This window comes from Pristiophorus japonicus, chromosome 18, assembly GCF_044704955.1.
Source record: "Pristiophorus japonicus isolate sPriJap1 chromosome 18, sPriJap1.hap1, whole genome shotgun sequence".
Classification (NCBI taxonomy): Eukaryota; Metazoa; Chordata; class Chondrichthyes; family Pristiophoridae; genus Pristiophorus; species Pristiophorus japonicus.
Window position 1 is genome coordinate 21,830,070 of NC_091994.1, and position 19,873 is coordinate 21,849,942.

Here is a 19,873-nt window from a genome sequence, read left to right on the forward strand (position 1 = left end):
AAGATTCTGAGGGGTATTGACAAGGTAGATGCTGAGAGGTTGTTTCCCCTGGCCTGACAGTCTAGAACTGAGGGGCATAGTTTCAGGATAAGGGTCAGCCATTTAAGACTGAGATGGGGAGGAATTTCTTCACTCCGAGGGTTGTGAATCTTTGGAATTCTCTACTTCAAAAAGCTGTGGATGCTGAATCGTTGAGTATAGTCAAGACTGAGATAGATAGATTTTCCTAAGTGGAGGAAGTGCATCAGGGAGGGCGCTGAGCACCTCGAATCTCATCGCCGAGAGCATGCAGAAATCAAGCGCAGACAATGGAAAGAGCTTGCGGCAAACCACCCACCCTTTCCCTCAACGACTGTCTGTCCCACCTGTGACAGAGTCTGTGGTTCTCGTATTGGACTGTACAGCCACCTAAGAACTCATGTTAAGAGTGGAAGCAAGTCTTCCTCGATCCCGAGGGACTGCCTATGATGATGATGAGATAGATTTTTGGACGCTAGGAGAATCAAGGGATATGGAGATAGGACAGAATAGTAGAGTTGAGGTCAAAAATCAGCCATGATCTTGTTGAATGACGGAGAAGCCTCGAGGGGCATTATAGCCTACTCCTGTTCCTTATTCTTATGTTCTTAAAGGAGCCTGACTCAATTCCAAGGGAATGGTCACCCTGTAATACTTCATCCAAGTGACCATTCATCCTGCAGGAGTCGAGATAATGCTAGCAGTCTCATCCACTGACCCTGCAGGAATTATCGGATGAGGAGCAAGAACTCTAGCTGATTATTTTCTCTTTGGAGCAGGAGCCAATTTTTGAGGTCAATTAACTCACAGTAGAGTAAGGATTGAACCTGGGACTTGCTTTCTCTGTAGGACTTAACTAGTCACCCCAATAAGCAGCCGCGCCATTGGGAAAAGCAGCCATCATATCCCTTTTTATGATCCCGTTTCCCAAGGATACAGTTTGCTGACTTTACAGTTCTCTATATAATATAGCTGCTAATTATGTTAGTTGGTTAGTTAGAAATGCTATTGCCAAGCTTTCAAGCAAATTAACCCTTTCTACAGGTTTTATGATGTATGTGTAATATTGTATCCAGAATTATATCAAAAACAATAGCAATGTCATGATGAGCTATCACAATATTGTAAACCCTTGTTACATGCATCTTCTTTCAAGTCAAATGCCAGTTGTTGCCTCTACACGGCATTTCTTGCATATGTTTATCCACTTTTACTCCCAATAATTTTTCCAGTTTAGTTGCAAATGATAGCCTAGAAATTACTACAGTACTGGCGATATTAGCAGTCGAATGCTTAACATGCTCATAGGGCATTCCTCAGATTGTTACTTTCACAAAGGTGTAAAACCTTTATTGGTATTAAATGGGTTAATGCCTCCACTAAGGTAACATTAAGCGTTCATCTGCAAATACTTACAACTGTAATTTGCTGCTTAATATTGATGTATGTTAAATGACAAACTTAATGTTACAAATTTCAACAAGGGAAACTCTGATAGTTTCCTGTTGGATGGTGCCATTCATTATTGTCTACTCCAAGTTCGCATATATGTCCTGATGTGTGCTGAGGTTGTTGACATACATCTCATCTTGTGGGGTTTCATTGTTCAGAAATGGAGTTGGTAGTACATATATGCTATGGCAGTCATCTGCCGGCATCTTCTGTTGCATTGAGCTTGAAAGAAAATTGTGAAGGTTGATTAATTTTCTTTCTTTGAGAAAATGAGTGCACAAGAATTTTATCCGATCTAATGGACATGAAAAATCCTTCTAATAATCCAATATTTTCCTTGAGGAGAAAGTCAATTCAGGACTCCCTTTTTCAATGACCAATGAACTCCCCAAACCCTTTACTCTTACCCAACCCCTACAATCTCACCTGTAGAGGCGTGTGAGAAGCTTATGGACATTTTAGTTTCAAAGATCAAGACTTCTCCCCTCCATTCCTCCCATCACGCACAGCTTTTCCCTCACCCCAGCCCTTTTACCATACCACAGAAATGTCTCCTGTTTTATTTTTCATCGGTTCAGCAGACATATTCTCTATGAGACCCATCGCCTGCTCTTTCAATCTGCTCAGCATCCTGCGACTGACCATATAGCTGTCTCTCCTTGCCCCAGTGCTCACTGATATCATAATGGCTCTTTCTAAACACACATCATTTCAAAATTGCCATCATCACTCTCATCATCAAAAGAAACACTTCAAACTCCACCCCCCACCCCCAGACTCCGCATATCTCCTTTGCTAGGTCCTTGAATGCATTATCATTCTATCATGCTCCCTTCTCCCAAAGTTCCCTTTGCAAATTCCTTCTTAGTGGTGTTGATAACAGCCACCAGGGTGGTCTTAGAGCTGTGGGCAGCATAGAAGCAGGATTGAAGGAGAAGAGGCTCAAAGGGCATGTGCTGGATGCAGAGCTCACGTTATGTTGTGAATGCAATAACTGTTAGACTGAGTACTGTTTAACTCCAAGAGGTATGACCTTGGCTCTGCTTTATTAAGGCCCAAAGTGACTAATATACAAAATGGCTGGCCTTTTATACTTGGGTAGCACACACGTGTGTGCAGCCCAATGGCCTCCAACAGTGACGCCATCTAGTGGCTAGTGATCCCAAAAGTACATACATGACATTGGTCAGCCACTCTCCTGTCTCGACTCCATGGCCCACCTGCCCTCAATGATTCCACTCCTACCGATCCCTACATAGCACCACATCTCCAGCAATCACATTTTCTCTCACCCTCTGTAATGAGTCAGGTTTCATCCTCGGCCCTGGCCATCTCCTAATTTACATGCTGTCCCTGGGAGACATTATCCACAGGAGTGGGGCCAGTTTCCATATGAACGTTGATAACAGCCACCAATACCTCTCCATCTCCACCCTCAATTACACAATAGCGTCCGTGTTGTCAGATCGCCTATCTCATACCGTCATGGATGAGCCAGAACTTTCTCCTATCTGAACACTAGGAAAACCAAAGCCATCTTCGAGCTCCTGCCAAAAGCTTTGTACCTTCTCCCCAGCTGCTTGCTCTGCAATGTGAAACCTCAGTGTCCTGTTAAAACCCCATATCCTATTCATCATTAAGATCGCTTCTCAACATTGCTCTCCTCTGCTCGTACCTCAGACCCATTGCTACTTTCACATTTACATTACCTCAAGACTTGACTTTTCTAACGCCCGCCTTGCTCGTTTTCCTGTCTCCATCCAACACAAACTCCTGATGCCCACATTCTGTTGGCAGTTAGTCCTGCTCGTTCCTGACTCTCATCCTCGCTGAGTGTCACTGGCACTCTGTCCCACCCTCCACAATCTCCTTGAGCCCGACAGGCAGCCCATGCCCTATGATCCTCTGACTCTGGCCTTTTGTGTATCTCCCCTTTTCACAATGCTCTCCAGTGCTTGAAATTTCAGTCATTTTAGTTAGATTTTCTGGAACTTGCTCCCTAAACGTCTTTACCTTTCTACTTCACTGTCCACCTTTACGAACCTCCTGAAAACCTAAATGACCTACTATACATCCCTCCTAACTCTGCTGCTCCAGCTCGGTTGCCACTTTCTATTGTCTGATGCGCGTTGGGCCATATTATTACATTAAAGATGGCATTGAAATTCAATTGGTTGTTGCTTGCTGTTTTTACAACATGGAAAACCCGTGCTGGTGGTACCAGCTCCCAACATGTGGGGCTCTTGCAATCAGCTGGAGCCTGAAAGCAAACTCTGGGATTCACTAATACCAATAAGAAGGAAGACCTGTTAAAAATGGGTCATTTCAGCCACTGGTCTTAGCGAATCCTAATAATTCAGGAGCTGGAGCAGGCATGGATCTTAATAAAAGCCCAGGGGCATCACGGGCCAGCCCACACTATGATATGCATGTGCACTAGGTCCGTGCTGCAGAGCAGGCCTCCAGTCGTCTTGCTTAATCCTTGCCACTGGACCAAGACCTAGCTCTGTCAAACCCGTGTGGTGGCTGGTGTGCAACGGTCACCACACGTTAAAAAAATCCACACACAGACATCTTCCACCCTTCAACATGTAGTTCGGGTCCTTCATTGAAACACCTGTGAACTCATCCTCTTTTTGCGTGGCAGCAAGTCATTCTCGTTTCGAGGGATTGCCTATGATGATGATGATAATAAAAAGAATAAAAAAAGAAAGACTTGGATGTAGATAGCGTCTTTCACGACCACCCGGATGTCCCTAAGTGCTTTACAGCCAATGAAGTATTTCTTGAAGTGTAGTCCCTGTTGTAATGTAGGAAACACAGCAGCCAATTTGTGCACAGCAAGCTCCCACAAAAAGCAATGTGATAATGACCTGATGCCCTGTTTTAGTGATGTTGATTGAGTGATAAATATTGGCCAGGAAGCCAGAGATAACTCCCCTGGCTGTTCTTCGAAATAGTGCCAAGGGATCTTTTACCTCCAGCTGAGAGAGCGGGCAGAGCCTCGGTTTAACGTCGCCATCTGAAAGATGGCACCGCTGACAGTGCAGCACTCCCTCAGCACTGCACTCCAGTGTCAGCCTAGATTTTTGTGCTCGAGTCTCTGGATGGGACATGAACCCACAACCTTCTGACTCAGTTTGTATATTTAAAACTCAGAATGGAACTTTCTCAGGAAGGTCGCCGGTTTGAATGAACTGATCCCGGCCAGGACAGTGGTAAGGATAATAAACTCTCACACATTTCTCATTGCCTGTGACCAGAGAGGAGAAAAATCAGTGAAGGTCCCTGCTCCTGACCACTGCCCATTGAACCTTTAATGGAATGTACATCTTTACAGACATCATTACAAGAGTCGGTTCTGATGGCTTCACGGTTGAATAGTCTGCTAATATTCTCTGTTCAGGCTGGAAAACAATATATGGCCACTTGCCCAAGGTACTCGAGGTCAGGTAGCACTTACAAAAGCCCAGTCCACCTAGGGTAGTGTTCCAGATTTCTAAAAAATTGTCCTACATTCTATCACAGCTATTAGAATAACGTTTTCAATTATTTTTGCAGTATTTGTACATGACTGCTGGAATTATTTGATTTTTTTAATGTAATTTTTATAAAGTACAAAGGAATATTTCAATATTCACAGAATAAACCAAAATGTATTCTAATTTTATATTTGAAATTTGTACATATAAATATTTATTTAAGAATTGTTTTAATGGAAATGGGAGGGAAAATAAGAAACCGTTGTGCATATCGTGCTAAATGGAGAACTATACCCTATCCAAAATTCCAGTCTTCAATAATTTAAATGCAGGGAACCAGCCACTTTTATGATGGAAGTCATGCTGTCGGGGTGATACCACTTGTGGCACTGTAGTTTTTCATTAGCAAGAGGACACCATCGCTTGTCCTTGGATAGGATGAAATCGTTGGGGATTTGTAACTACGCTGTAAAACTCTCTGGCTTATTAGTTTTTGAGAGTCTAATATTAAATGCAAATTAATATGCCATATATCGTGATCCCGACTCCGTGGCAGGAGGGAACGCAGTGATGTCCCCACGTTAATGAACAACACAAGGATCATCATCATCACCATAGGCAGTCCCTCGAATCGAGGATGACTTGCTTCCACGCCAAAAAGGGATGAGTTCACAGGTGTTCCAATGAAGGACCTAATATTCCAGATCCCGAACTACATCATGAAGGGTGGAAGATGATTGTGCGTGGATTTTTTTTAACGTGTGGTGACCATTGCACACCAGCCACCACACGGGCTTGACCGAGCTCGGTCTTGGTCCAGTGGCAAGGATTAACCAAGACGACTGGAGACCAGCTCTGCTGCACGGACCTAGTGCGCACACATATCGCAGTGTGGGCTGGGCCCGCGCTGCCTCTGGGCCCTCGCCTCTTCTGGGCCCCGAACTCACGCCTCTCCCGGGTCCCAATCAAATCCCTTTACGAACTCTTGCCACTCTTTCACCCCGACCTCGCCGCTCCTGCTGTACCTCCCCACACTGCAATCAGCGACCTGGATTTGGGTGACGTCCGATCCAGTCGCCCTCTTCGCAGCCATCGCACTCCTGCAGCAGCACGCGCTGTGCCCCGCAGTGGCATGCTGCCACACGTTGCTCCCTCTACTGGCCCCGGCCTGCTGATGGTCTTGCAGACTGGGACCGTGCCGATTTCTGGGCCGGGCTGCCGCACGTTGCTTCTTCCAATGGCCCCTGCCCGCCGATGGTCCCGCAGGCCGGGACCGCGCCGACCTCTGGTTGGCTGGTTGTCTCCACTCTAAGGACTTGTGGAGATTTTCATACGGGAGCAACTACTGAAATCTTTGGGCCCGAGTTTGGTCAAACCTAGGTTCCGCCCAAGAGCCGTCCAAAGGACTGCGAAGATCCTGACGGTACTTTTGGCGGAAGCTTCATGAAAAAATGTGAGAAAGACCGCCTGGTGGCAAAAATGGGCCTTGCACGCCGATTCTGGGCGTCAGCGGGTGGTAGCTCCCATTCTGGGCAGCAAATGCCATCCCCGGCAAAGTGCCGTCGAGGATAGAGCCGGGCCCAGGGATGAGGAGGGGAACTGATAAAATTTAAAGTTTTCAAAACAATAAAAATAAAACACCAGAAGTCCTTCCGAGGACCCCATCCACCTAAATCCCTACAAATGAAATAAAGAAAAAAGTGGACTAACCTTTTTTTGCAGGTCTTCATATTTACCGTTCAGGTCAGACCTGCCTCCACGCGGCAGTCTTTTCCCCTGCTGGAGCGGAGGACCGCCCGGACCAAGCTGGGAACGCAGCGGGCGGGAGGACTCATGTGGGCATTGCACATCGGCGCACGCCAGCGGAGGACCTGATGAAACTCGCTCGGAGGGGAGAGCACCCAAAACCCATCGAGGCTGCCGAGAAAACTCGGCGGCAGTCAACGGTAAGTCGACCAAACTCGGGCCGTTAATTTCCTTTTAAATTACATTGAGCTCTTGTTTAAGGGTGTGGGCACTATCGGCTGAAAATGACATTGGACCCAAAATTGGTGGACATGCCGCCCGGGGACCGCCGACATATCGCCCCAAATCGCCAAATTGATCGAAAAATACCTACATACCACCCACATACCGCCCGGCGGAAAATTCATCAGCGACATACCGCCGGGCAGTATGCATACTGTCCGTCCATGCACACCGCCGACATACCGCCCAAAATTGCAGAATTGATATATTACCACCGACATACTGCCGACCCCCCCGGACCACCCTGGAAAAGATGGTTTTAAGTTGATCTTCAGTCGGCGGTATGCATTTTTACCTGTAAAAATGATTTCATCTCTCACCCCTTCCCCGGTCTCTCCCACCCCCAGTCTCTTCCCACAACCCCCAAAGTGATCTGTTCCCCCGACACGGCGATCTCCCCCCCAAGTAGTGATCCCCCCCAAGTAGTGATCTCCCCCAAAAAGCGATCTCCCCCCCCCCCCAAGCAGCGACCCCCCTTCACAGATATCTGCCCCCACAGCAGCGACACCCACCCCACACCTACCTGCACATCGCTCTCAGGCCGGCGGTCTCTGTAGATTCTAGTCTGTGTCTCTCAGGGGGTGGAGCTTTGCAGCGGCATGCGCGTGTTGCACAATCCGGGACCCAAAAAATTCCCGCGTGAAAAGGACTCACCACCCGCACACCGCCGGCTGCACTCCGCTCCACCGGCTGCACTCCGCTCGGCATACCACCGAGAAAAAAGTGACAAAAATCGCGCACACTCCGCCCCAGCGGTACCGGGCAGTATGAAACAACATACCACCGGCATACCGCCGAGAAATGGGCGGACGACCAATTTCACTCCCTTAGTGTTATCATATGCACTCGTTTAGATTATTTTTTCCGCTGCTTAAAATGAACAGCTTGATGCCTCTATTCACTGGCAGTAACTTTTAGGTTTACAAGTTCTTGGGGAATTGGGATCAGATATTTTGGTAATGCTATAAATGGTGATTGTGTAATTCGCTGGTCAGGGTCTACCTTAGAAAGCTGCAGGCATGCAGCCCATCATTTCCGATTGATTCATTTTAATGACCAAAAAGTCAGGGGATGGATGACTGTGGATACCCGAAATGAGCTCCCTGCACCGAATTATGGAAGCACCCCTATCATGTCCGCATTTCTCAAATCTAACTTCTGGCAGGTTTAATCTGCATTGGATTAAAGTGGGTAATGGCACAAACCTTCTGTCAGTATACACAGCCACTTAGCCATATACATTTGGTTATGGACCTGTGAATTATTGACTAAATCTGCTAGAATTACAAAACAACTTGGTTTTAAAATAATTAGTGAATTGGTAAATCCCACGGTGAGCACCGTGAATTGTGCCTTTTACCTCACCCTCCAGGTTGCACTATATTTGCGCCGGAAATTGCTGGAAATGCAAATTCCCAACATGGTCGTTAGATTTATATCAGTATTTTCAGTGCACCTCATTTCTTCAGTGTACAGCAAAGGCAGGATTCTTTTATGATTTACTTCAGTCTCAGTCACACATCCGTTGTGCTGGTGTCTGAAATGATCTTATACTACAGTAAAAACAGCGTTCTTGAAATATCCTACAAACTGTGCTGACACTAACTGTGTCTGGAACTGCGTGCAGTTTTAAAGTACCGAAGGCTATTCATGGTTTCAATACTCACAGGTCATTGCCGCTATTGCTTTGCTCTAAAGGAGACGACAAAGTAAAAAGAAGTTATTGGGGTGGGTTCATCTCAAGAGGCAAAAATAACCTATAACATCATATTTGACACTGATATGAGCTTTCAACCACAGCATAACTAAAACCACCTATTTCCATCTCTGTAGCATTGCCCGTCTCCGCCTTTGCCTCAGCTCATCTGCTGCTGAAGCCTGCATCCAGGCCTTTGTTTCCTCTAGACTTGACTATTCCAATGCACTCCTGGCTGGCCTCCCACATTCTACCCTACATCAACTAGAGCTGATCCAAAACTCGGCTGCCCGTGTCCTAACTCGCACCAAGTCCTGCTCACCCATCACCCCTGTGCTCGCTGACCTACATTGGCTTCTGGTTAAGCAACACCTCAAATTCAAAATTCTCATCCTTATTTTCAAATCCCTCTGTGGCCTCACTCCTCCCTATCTCTGTAATCTCCTCCAGCCCCACAACTCCCTGAGATGTCTGCGCTCCTCTAATTCTGCCCTCTTGAGCATCCCTGATTATAATCGCTCAACCATTGGTGGCGGTGCCTTCTGTTGCCGAGGCCTCAAGTTGAGGAACTTGCTGGTAAACCTCTCCGCCTCTCTATCTTTCTTTCCTCCTTCAAGAAGCCCCTTAAAACCTACCTCCTTTGGTCACCTGCGATAATTTCTACCTATGCAGACAGTGTCAAATGTTTTATCTCAAAGTACTCCTGCGAAACGCTTTGGGACGTTTCAATACAATTATGTTCCTAACACAGATGAGACTGCACACAGGGAGGTTAAAGTAAAAGTGACCTCAGTCTTTATTAAGACACTCCAGAGTGAGGAACAGGCCTTAGGGACCGGCTTATATACAGTGCTCCCAAGGGATGCTGGGATCCCTTGGAACTTCAGGGGATGCGCTCCCTGGTGGCAGAACATGGGAGTGCATGCTTTACAGATACACAACATCACTCCCCCCCCACCAAAGTCAAAATGAAAACTATTTACAAGGTGAGACGGTCGGGAGCCTTTCTTTCCCTGGTGGACCACCTCGGTACAAATGTCTGTTCTGGTGTGTTGGCTGTGCCCTCGCTGGGCTGGCGTGTTGTTGGCCCTGCAGGGCTGCTGGGTGAACCTGGCCTTGCTGGGCTGTTGGGCGTGATGGGTTCGATTTCCTGGTCCGGCGTGGTGTCGTTGATCCTTTAGGTGTGTGTTGTGGGCTCGAAAAAGGTGGTGTCTGCTGTGGGTTGTTCAGGACAGTCTGTGAACCACAGCCTCGTTTGGTCCAGGTGCTTTCTGCAAATTTGTCCATTGTCTAGTTTGACTACAAACACCCTACTCCCTTCTTTAGCTATCACCGTGCCCACGATCCACTTGGGACCATGTCCATAGTTTAGCACATACACAGGGTCATTCAGATCAATTTCCCGTGACACAGTGGCGTGACCATCGTTTACATTTTGTTGCTGCCGTCTGCTCTCTACCTGATCATGCAGGTTAGTGCGAACCAGCGAGAGTCTGGTTTTAAGTGTCCTTTTCATGAGTAGCTCAGCCGGGGGAATCCCTGTGAGCAAGTGGGGTCTCGTGCGGTAGCTGAGCAGTACTCGGGACAGACGGGTTTGGAGTGAGCATTCTGTGACTCGTTTGAGGCTCTGTTTGATGATTTGTACTGCCCGCTCTGCCTGTCCATTGGAGGCTGGTTTAAACGGGGCCGAGGTGACATGTTTGATCCCATTGCAGGTCATGAATTCTTTAAATTCGGCACTGGTGAAACATGGCCCATTGTCACTGACCAGTATGTCAGGCAGGCCGTGGGTGGCAAACATGGCCCTCAGGCTTTCAATGGTGGCGGTGGCGATGCTTCCCGACATTATTTCACATTCAATCCATTTTAAAAAAGCATCCACCACCACCAGGAACATTTTACCGAGAAACGGGCCCACATAGTCGACATGGATCCTCGACCATGGTCTGGAGGGCCAGGACCACAAACTTAGTGGTGCCTCTCTGGGCACGTTGCTCAACTGAGTACACACGCGGCATTGCCGCACACAGGACTCTAAGTCAGAGTCGATACCGGGCCACCACACATGGGATCTGGCTATTGCTTTCATCATTACTATACCATGGTGTGTGTTCTGGAGATCCGAGATGAACGTCTCCCTGCCCTTTTTGGGTAGCACTACACGGTTACCCTACAACAGGCAGTCTGCCTGAATGGACAGCTCGTCCTTTCGCCGCTGGAATGGCTTGATTAGCTCTTGTATTTCAATGGGGATGCTGGCCCAGCTCCCATGCAGTACACAGTTTTTTACTTGGGACAGCAGAGGATCTTGGCTGGTCCAAGTCCTAATCTGGCAGGCTGTGACAGGTGATTTATCATTTTCAAATGCTTTCATGACCATCAACAAGTCTGCGGGCTGCGCCACCATCAACAAGTTTGCAGGCTGCGCCATTTCCACCCCCGTGGTGGGCAATGGTAGCCGACTGAGAGCATCCGCACAGTTCTCGATGACTGGCCTGTGGCGGATGGTATAGTTATACGCTGATAGCGTGAGTGCCCACCTTTGTATGCGGGCTGAGGCATTATTATTTATCCCCTTGTTTTCAGCGAATAGGGATATGAGGGGCTTGTGATCGGTTTCCAGCTCGAATTTGAGGCCAAACAGGTACTGATGCATTTTCTTTACCCCGAACACACACGCTAATGCCTCTTTCTCAATCACGCTGCAGGCCCTCTCAGCTTTAGACAAGCTCCTGGAGGCATAGGCGACAGGTTGCAACTTCCCCGCAACGTTAACTTGTTGTAATACACATCCGACTCCATATGACGACGCAGCACATGCTAGCACAAGTCTTTTACATGGTTATACAATACAAGCAGCTTGTTGGAGCATAAAATGTTTCTGGCTTTCTCAAAAGCAATTACTTGTTTTTTTCCCCCATACCCAGTTCTCACCTTTATGCAATAACACATGTAGCGGCTCTAAGAGGGTGCTTAACCCCAGTAGGAAAAACCAAAATAGTTGAGGAGTCCTAGAAACGACCGCAGCTCCGTGATGTTCTGTGGCCTGGGCGCGTTCCTGATAGCCTCTGTCTTGGCGTCTGTGGGCCGAATGCCGTCCGCCGTGATCTTTCTCCCCAAAAACTCCACTTCTGTTGCTATGAAGACGCATTTCGACCTCTTCAGCCGCAGCCCTATGCGATCTAGTCACTTGAGGACCTCCTCCAGGTTTTGTAGTTGCTCGACGGTGTCCCGACCCATGACCAATATGTCGTCCTGAAAAACCACCGTGCGTGGTACCGACTTGAGTAGGCTCTCCATGTTTCTCTGGAAGATCGCTGCAGCTGACCAAATTCCAAAGGGGCATGAACAGTCTCTTGTGCGTGTTGATGCAGGTGAGGCCCTTCGAAGACTCCTCCAGCTCCTGTGTCATGTAGGCCGAAGTCAGGTCGAGCTTGGCGAATGTCTTGCCTCCTGCCAGTGTCGCAAATAGGTCGTCTACCTTAGGTAGTGGATATTGGTCCTGTAGCGAGAAATGATTAATAGTTACTTTATAATCGCCGCAAATCCTGACCATGCCATCACTTTTGAGTACTGGAACAATCGGGCTGGCCCACTCGCTGAATTCCACTAGGGAGATGATGCCCTCGCGTTGCAGCCTGTCCAGCTCAATTTCCACGCTCTTCCTCATCATGTGAGGTACCGCTCGCGCCTTGTGGTAGATGGGTCGTGCCTCTGGGACTAAGTGGATCCGCACCTTCGCCCTGGAAAAGTTTCCAATGCCTGGCTCAAAAAGGGAAGGAAATTTATTAAGAACCTGGGTACATGAGGCCTCATCGACATGTGATAGCGCTCGGATGTCATCCCAGTTCCAGCGGATTTTGCCCAGCCAGCTCCTTCCAAGCAGTGTGGGGCCATTGCCCGGGACAATCCAGAGTGGCAGTTTGTGCACCGTGCCCTCGTAGGTGACCTTGGCCATAGTGCTGCCCAGGACAGTGATAAGCTCTTTGGTGTACGTTCTCAGTTTTGTGTGGATGGGGCTCAGGGCTGGTCTGAATGCCTTGTTGCACCACAGTCTCTCAAACATCTTTTTACTCGTGATGGATTGGCTGGTGCCAGTGTCCAGTTCCATGGCTACGGGTAAGCCATTCAATTTTACATTTAGCATTATAGGTGGACATTTCGTCGAAAATGTGTGCACCCTGTGTACTTCAGCGTCTACCTCCTCTCTCTGAGGCTCGAAATTGCTTTGATCCACCATGGACCGATCTTCCTCTGCCATGTGGTGGTTAGCAGATTTTGCAGAGCTTACAACTCGTCTGCAAGCTCGTTGGAGGTGCCCCATTGTCCACAGCTCTTGCAAACGTATCCTTTGAAGCAGCATGAATAGGCTGAATGGAAGCCTCCACAGCGCCAACAATGTGTGAATTGCCTTGCATTCATCCTTTGTTGCGGACTCTGAGTCATCTGGGTCACCTGAGGCCTGCTGGCAGTTGCAGACTCGTGGTTTCCACCCTGTACATTTCTGCTCGCAAACACAGTTCCAATTAATTTATGAACATTGCTAGCACTTGTGTGCTGAGAGATTTGTTTGGTGTTATCACTGGTGGACATAAACGCCTGTGCTATCGCAATGGCCTTGCTGAGGGTCGGTGTCCCTACAGTCAAAAGTTTTCGTAGGATGGTCTCGTGGCCAATGCCCAGTACAAAAAAGTCTCTGAGCATTTGCTCCAGGTAGCCATCAAACTCACATTGTCTTGCAAGTCGCCTTAGCTCGGCGACGTAGCTCGCCACTTCCTGACCTTCAGATCGCTGGCACGTGTAGAACCGATACCTCGCCATCAGCACGCTCTCCCTCGGGTTAAGGTGCTCCCGAACCAGTGTACACAGCTCCTCATACGACTTATCTGTGGGTTTCACCGGAGCCAGAAGATTCTTCATGAAGCTGTAGGTCGGTGCCCCGCAGACCGTGAGGAGGACCCGCTCTCTTTTTTGCAGTGCTTCCTTCTCCGTCCAGCTCGTTGGCTACAAAGTACTGGTCTAGCCGTTCGACATAGGCTTCCCAGTCCTCACCCTCCGAGAACTTCTCCAGGATGCCCACAGTTTGCTGCATCTTTGCGTTGGATTCGTATTCTCGTCGCCAGTTATTGTGTCCCTAACACAGATGAGACTGCACACAGGGATGTTAAAGTAACAGTGACCTCAGTCTTTATTAAGACACTCCAGGGTGAGGAACAGGCCTTAGGGGCCGGCTTATATACAGTGCTCCCAAGGGATGCTGGGATCCCTTGGGACTTCAGGGGATGCAATCCCTGGTGGTGGAACATGGGAGTGCATGCTTTACAGATACACAACAACTACGTTAAAGGCGCTATATAAATACAAGTTGTTGTTGTTATCTGCTGCCTGTATCCTATCCCACACCAAGTTCTGCTCACCCATCACCCCCATCCTCATTGATATATAATGGCTCCCATTCCCTCATGTTTAAAATTCTTGTACTTGTTTCTAACTTCCTCCATGGCCTCTCCCTTCGCTAACTCTGTAATTTCCTTCACTCCTAGTCTCCCCCACAAATGTACCATTATTCCGGCATACCTTCTGTGCCTCCCCCCTCCCTTTGCCTCTCCACTGGCAGCCATGCCTTCAGCCACCTAGGCCCCACTCTCAAGAATTCCCTCCCTAAAACACGTCACCTCTCCAACTTGCTCTCCTTCATTAAGACCTTCCTTAAAACCCACTCTACATCTAAGCTTTGACCACCCCATCTCATATGTCCTCCTTTGGTACATCATTCATATTCCTCACACTTCTGTGAAGTGCCTTTTGCTGCAGTAACAACAACAACTTGTATTTATATTGCACCTTTCATGTAGTAAAATGTCCCAAGGCACTTCACAAAAAATTGACACTGAGCCTATAAGAAATTAGGGCAGATGAACAAAACCTTGGACAAAGATGTAGGTTTTACGGAGTGTCTTAAAGGAGGAAAGGGAGGTAGGGAGGTGGAGAGGGTTAGCGAGGGAGTTACAGAGCTTGCGGCCTCGGCAGCTGAAGGCAGGGCCACCAATGGTTGAGTGATTATAATCAGAGCTGCTCATGGGGGTAGAATTTGAGGAGCGCAGACATCTCGGTGGGTTGGGGGCTGAAGGAGATTACAGAGGTAGGGAATAAAGTCGCTATATAAATACATGTTGTTAAATCTGTTGCTTATAACCCACTGAATACAGCAGGGCCAGTGTCCATTGCAAAACATTAGCCTTTCACTCTCTTTCAAATACTGATTATCTGTAGACTTCCAGACTTTTCTACTTTTATTTCTAATTTTGAACATTTGCAATTTTTTTTAAATCCCTGGTGTACACGAAGCCTGGCAGCATTCCACATGAACCGAATGTGGTACATTATTTACAAGTGTTATTTTTTTAAATAATTGTTCTTGCGATGTGGGCGACAGTGGGAAGGCAGTATTTATTAACCTGAGGGTATTAAGTGTTAACCATATAGTGCGGGACTCGAATCACCTGTAGATCAGACCAGGTAGGGGCGACAGGTTCCCTTCTCTGAAGGACGCCTGTGAACCAATTGGGGCTTTACAACATTCCAGCAATTTTCATGGCCATTTTCTGGAGCCAGCCCACAAATTATCAGAGCTTTTGATCTTAATATTATAACATGCCATGATAGGATTTGAACTTGCAACCTGTCGCTGTAAGAATAAAAGTGTTTAGTAACGGTAAAATTGATTCTGTATATATATAATAATGTTAAAAGTGTCGATTATACGGAAAGGCTGACGTTGCGAAAGAAACAAACTGGATAACTTCCCCAAGTTCATGTCTCCTCTGGCCGGGCAGAGCTCAAGGGACAAAGGAAGCATGGCTTTGAAACTCACCAAACTAGAAAAGGTGTTAATTGGAAAGTCATTAACCTAATCAAGGAATGGCACTGGGCCTCCAGACAGACACCTGTATGAGGAGAAGCCAATCAGGAATGACCCTGGAAACAATACCCAATCCTGAGGCTTTCTGAGAAACAATGGTCTTAAGGGATATAAAAAGTCAAGCCAAAGATTGTTGGGTCTCCCTTTTTTTAAGCACATGGCAAAAGCAGGATCTTCCTCCACAGACCAAGAGGCAGGCCGTGTGCTTTGCCAGAAGGAAGTGAAGTACACCTTTTTATAAATCATTATTGTAACATAATTGTATCTGTTGGAACTAAATAAAATCCATAGGATAGCTGACGACTGCTGATAGATGTACATGTGTGTATGTTTAATAAACTATTCCAAATTGTTTTAAAAGGATCGGTCTTGCTGTCAATTTAATGCCAGAGGTTTAGAAATTTTACATTGCTGACTAGTCCAGTGCAAAACCATTAGGCCACCATACATATGCCTCCCTATTCATCTGGCTTGAGTTCAAATTTCTATCACATCTAACATTAAAAGGCATCACCCTCCGAGGATGCCAATGTTGGCTGGGCTACCAAATGAAGCATATCATGGTGGTAGATTGGTTTGTCTTAAGGAGTGGTACCATTTCTTGGAGGGATCTATCCTTACCAGCTGAATCACAACTCTGCAAGTCAACACTAACAGCAACTGTGGAGAATTCAAAGGCTGAATTCAAATAACTTCCTCCTGGCTGAAGGAGGAAGGAAGAATGCTGACAGAGATACAGGAAATAGAAATATACAAAGTGGAAAATGACCAAATGAACGGGATTAATGCCAGTTCCATGTGAGTTCTGCCCGTGAGTGGCGCACTATACTGCCTGCATCTCATTGTGTAAAATAAGATGGACTGGCTGTCCACATTTCCTCTTCTCAAGCTGCACTGGTGCTGGGCCATAGGTCTCCCTTTTTCTCTCAAGTTTAACTAATAACAATCCATTATGAGGCTAGTACCTCTCCAGCTGCATGAGCACCAGTCCATAGGCTGATATACCTCTTTCTTCCCCTTTCACTTTAAGCCATGGTATGTCCATAGTTTCCTGACGTTATTATATATGAAATAATAAAGTAGCAGTGATGGTGGAAGGGCTTGTGATATCACAGTATGTGGCTGTGGTGATCAGCTGACCATCCATCTCCCTCCACCACCAAAAGTTAATGGGTTATGAAGCTAGATCTGTGAGATGGAGTCAATTAAAACCAGGAGATTTGTGGGGCAGTAAAACAGAAAGACAAGACAGAAATAGAAAAGGGAAGAAAAAGAAGTGAAATGACAATGAAGAGATGAAAATAGATAAATGAGGAAATAGCAAAGAAATGCAGAAAAGCCGCTATGTACATACAAAAGCAAGTCACACATCATCCCAACTTGGAACTAAAGCCGTTCCTTCATCGTCGCTAGATCAAAATCCTGGAACTCCCTCCCTAACAGCACTGTGTTCACCACATGGACAACTTTAACCTTACCTGCCCGTTGGGAACTGACAACATCTGGTTTTACACCAATGTTCCTGTTAATCTTTTTTGAGAGCCCCTTTAAGGTGTTTAGCAGCTCATTCGAAATACCGTGCATGCACGGTTTTTCTCATTGGAACGCTGGTGAGCTGGCTGCGTGGGAGGCCCAGAGTGCTGCGCGGCTTAAATGGAACATTGTTTTATAGCCTACCCGATTTTCCTCTCCATTGAATGAAATGGAGAATTAGAATTAGAATTAATTGGGTGGGTGTAAAACCGGAGTTCTACCTGATCCTGTGGGTTTCTCGCCCAGTGAGGTGGGTTTAAGTTAGGGGTATGGTAGCATAGTGGTTATGTTACTGGACTAGCAATCAAGTAGACCTGGATTAATGATCTGGCATACATGAGTTCAAATCCCACCACGGCAGCTGGGGAATTTAAATTCAATTAAATAAATCTGGAATTTAAAAAAAGATAGTATGAAACTACTGGATTGTTGTAAAAATCCATCTAGTTCACTAATGTCCTTTAGGGAAGGCAATCTGCCGTCCTTACCCAGTCCGGCCCATATGTGACTCCAGACCCACAACAATGTGGTTTCCTCTGAAATGACCTAGCAAGCCAAGAAGGTGGCTCACCACCTTCCCACGGGCAATTAGGGATGGACAATAAATGCTGGCCTTGCCCATGACACTCACATCTCATGAATGAATAAAGGAAAATTAACCACATTCTTTTTCCGATGCTGATCAATCTGCTGTAGATTTTCAGCTTTAATGATTAGTGTTAGTACAGAAAACACCAGTACATTTTTGTAATAAAAGGTGATAAACTAAATGTTATAATGCTGGTTACTGTATCAACACATTACCTTGACAGTTTCTCCTCTTCCACCAGCACATCACTGATAGGGCTAACAGAGCTACTGCTCCCATGGGAACAATGATTAGGATTAGTTTACGGAGATTAACAGTGCCTAGAGATCCACAACACAGAAAATGAGAGTATTAGATTAATGAATGTTACATGCAATGTACTAGGTCAGGTGTTGGCACGGGGGGGGGGGGGGGGGCGGAGGGGGGTTAATTTTCTAAAGATGCATTGCCCACAATTTTTGGATATGGCATGTTTCCATATTTGGAAAATTGTACCAAGCATGTTGGGTTCGTGCCTGTGATTCCCCATATGGTAAGTTCCTGATAACAACTGCCAGGCTGACACAGAGACTAAAGACTTGTCATTTCCTTGTGGAAAGAGGAAATACTGACAGCTAGGTCATCCTACAGTGGCCCTGCAAAGCTCCTTGTAATCAAGCCAATGGGATGACTGGCAAGAATTCACCTATGCCACTCCCTCATTCAATGAATGTGTATGTGGCAGAGTGACCTCTAAGCAGCTAATAAAAAGAAACAAAATAGAGGGAGGGGGTTAGCTGCAATTAAACTTGTATCTACGGATTTTTTTGTTATTCATTGTATCAAATTTTAAGTTTCAAAAATATTTATTCCAGAATCTGTTGCTTTATATTTAGGGTTTATAACTAAATGACACATATATTTCAAATGTTTTAATTTCTTAAATAAATAGAAGACTGTATCTGTGTGAGGGCAATGGTGTCATATATTTGTTAATGAATATGACATGACTTCATGTCTGGAATGTACAGTATACTGGTATTCACAGTATGGTCCATTGTAGTCAACCTGCCCTTCACCAGTAGTTCTTGGCGGACCTCTTGTTCCAAGTGTCTCTGCAGAACCATTCAGTTCTGCCTGGCTCTGGTGTGTTGAAGAAGTTTGGACTCAGTACAATTCCTCATCTTTTTTTTGCTGGTTAGCTAAAGAATGTGCACAAATGCAATTGGGGGTAGGGTTATTCCAGCTTCCAAACATCAAAGAGTATCAATGTTTAAAGAATGTTTACATTGTACATCATCTGTATTCCAGTGTCCTGGTTCCGTACAGTTTTATGATCCCCTTCCAGAGTGTTGCCGTCATCACATGAAAAATAACAAGACGTCTTGTAATGCTTCCCACCATAGAGACCAGAGCAATTCACATTGCTGAGTTCTGGTTTCTGTAAGAATGTACAGGTAATGGCTATGAAGGAACAAACTGATCAGTAAAAATCAGTTAATGATCATCCCTCCTGGGGTTTATAATAGTATACAATAAACAAATTTCATTGAAACTAAAGAAGATAAAATGCCACTAAAATTGTAATTACTTAGGCCCGATATTTACGGGAAGGTGGGGGTAGGGGCAGTTTAGCGGTCGGGCGCGTTTCCCTCGGGTCATGCTGAATTTAACAGCAGGATGTGATGACCATGTTTGGAATCTGTTCCCCTGCCACAGCCAGCTACACCACAGCAGGACGAAGCCAGGGAGCATAGAGGAGGGAGGGAGAGAGCATGAGAAGCGGATGGGTCATCGATTGGGGAGGGGTGCCGGAGAGACAGAGGGTTGGTGGGCGTCATTGATTGGGGTTCTTTTGGAGGAGATCATGGGAGGAGGGGAGAGGATCGCAGGGGGTGGTGGGGGGCGGGCTCAGGGAGGAGATGAGGAGGGGGAGTTTGGAGATCACATGCCCGGGAGGACATGGAGGGGGCTGGGGATGAGATCGCAGGCTGTGGAGGATATCAGGAGGGTATCGGATCGCGCTGGGGGTGAGAGGGTGGGGAATCCAATCGCTGGGAGGTTAACAGGTTTCCTTGCAAGGCTGGGAGGGGGGAACACTCCTGCTCCTCCTGGCCCACAAGCAGTGCTGTAAAGGCACTTTCAGTCAGTGTTAAAGCTGGAAGAAAGATAAA

General features: G+C 46.6%; 1 long non-coding RNA gene across 1 annotated transcript; it reads right to left on the reverse strand.

The window, feature by feature from the left end:
• Window positions 1–1,351: 1,351 nt before the first annotated feature.
• On the reverse strand, window positions 1,352–17,998 carry LOC139229158 (uncharacterized). The gene is made up of 3 exons (XR_011587666.1): window positions 17,936–17,998; window positions 8,648–8,672; window positions 1,352–1,692 (listed from the first exon to the last, which is right to left on the reverse strand). It is a non-coding gene; the product is annotated as an uncharacterized lncRNA (long non-coding RNA).
• Between the last annotated feature and the right edge of the window lie 1,875 nt (window positions 17,999–19,873).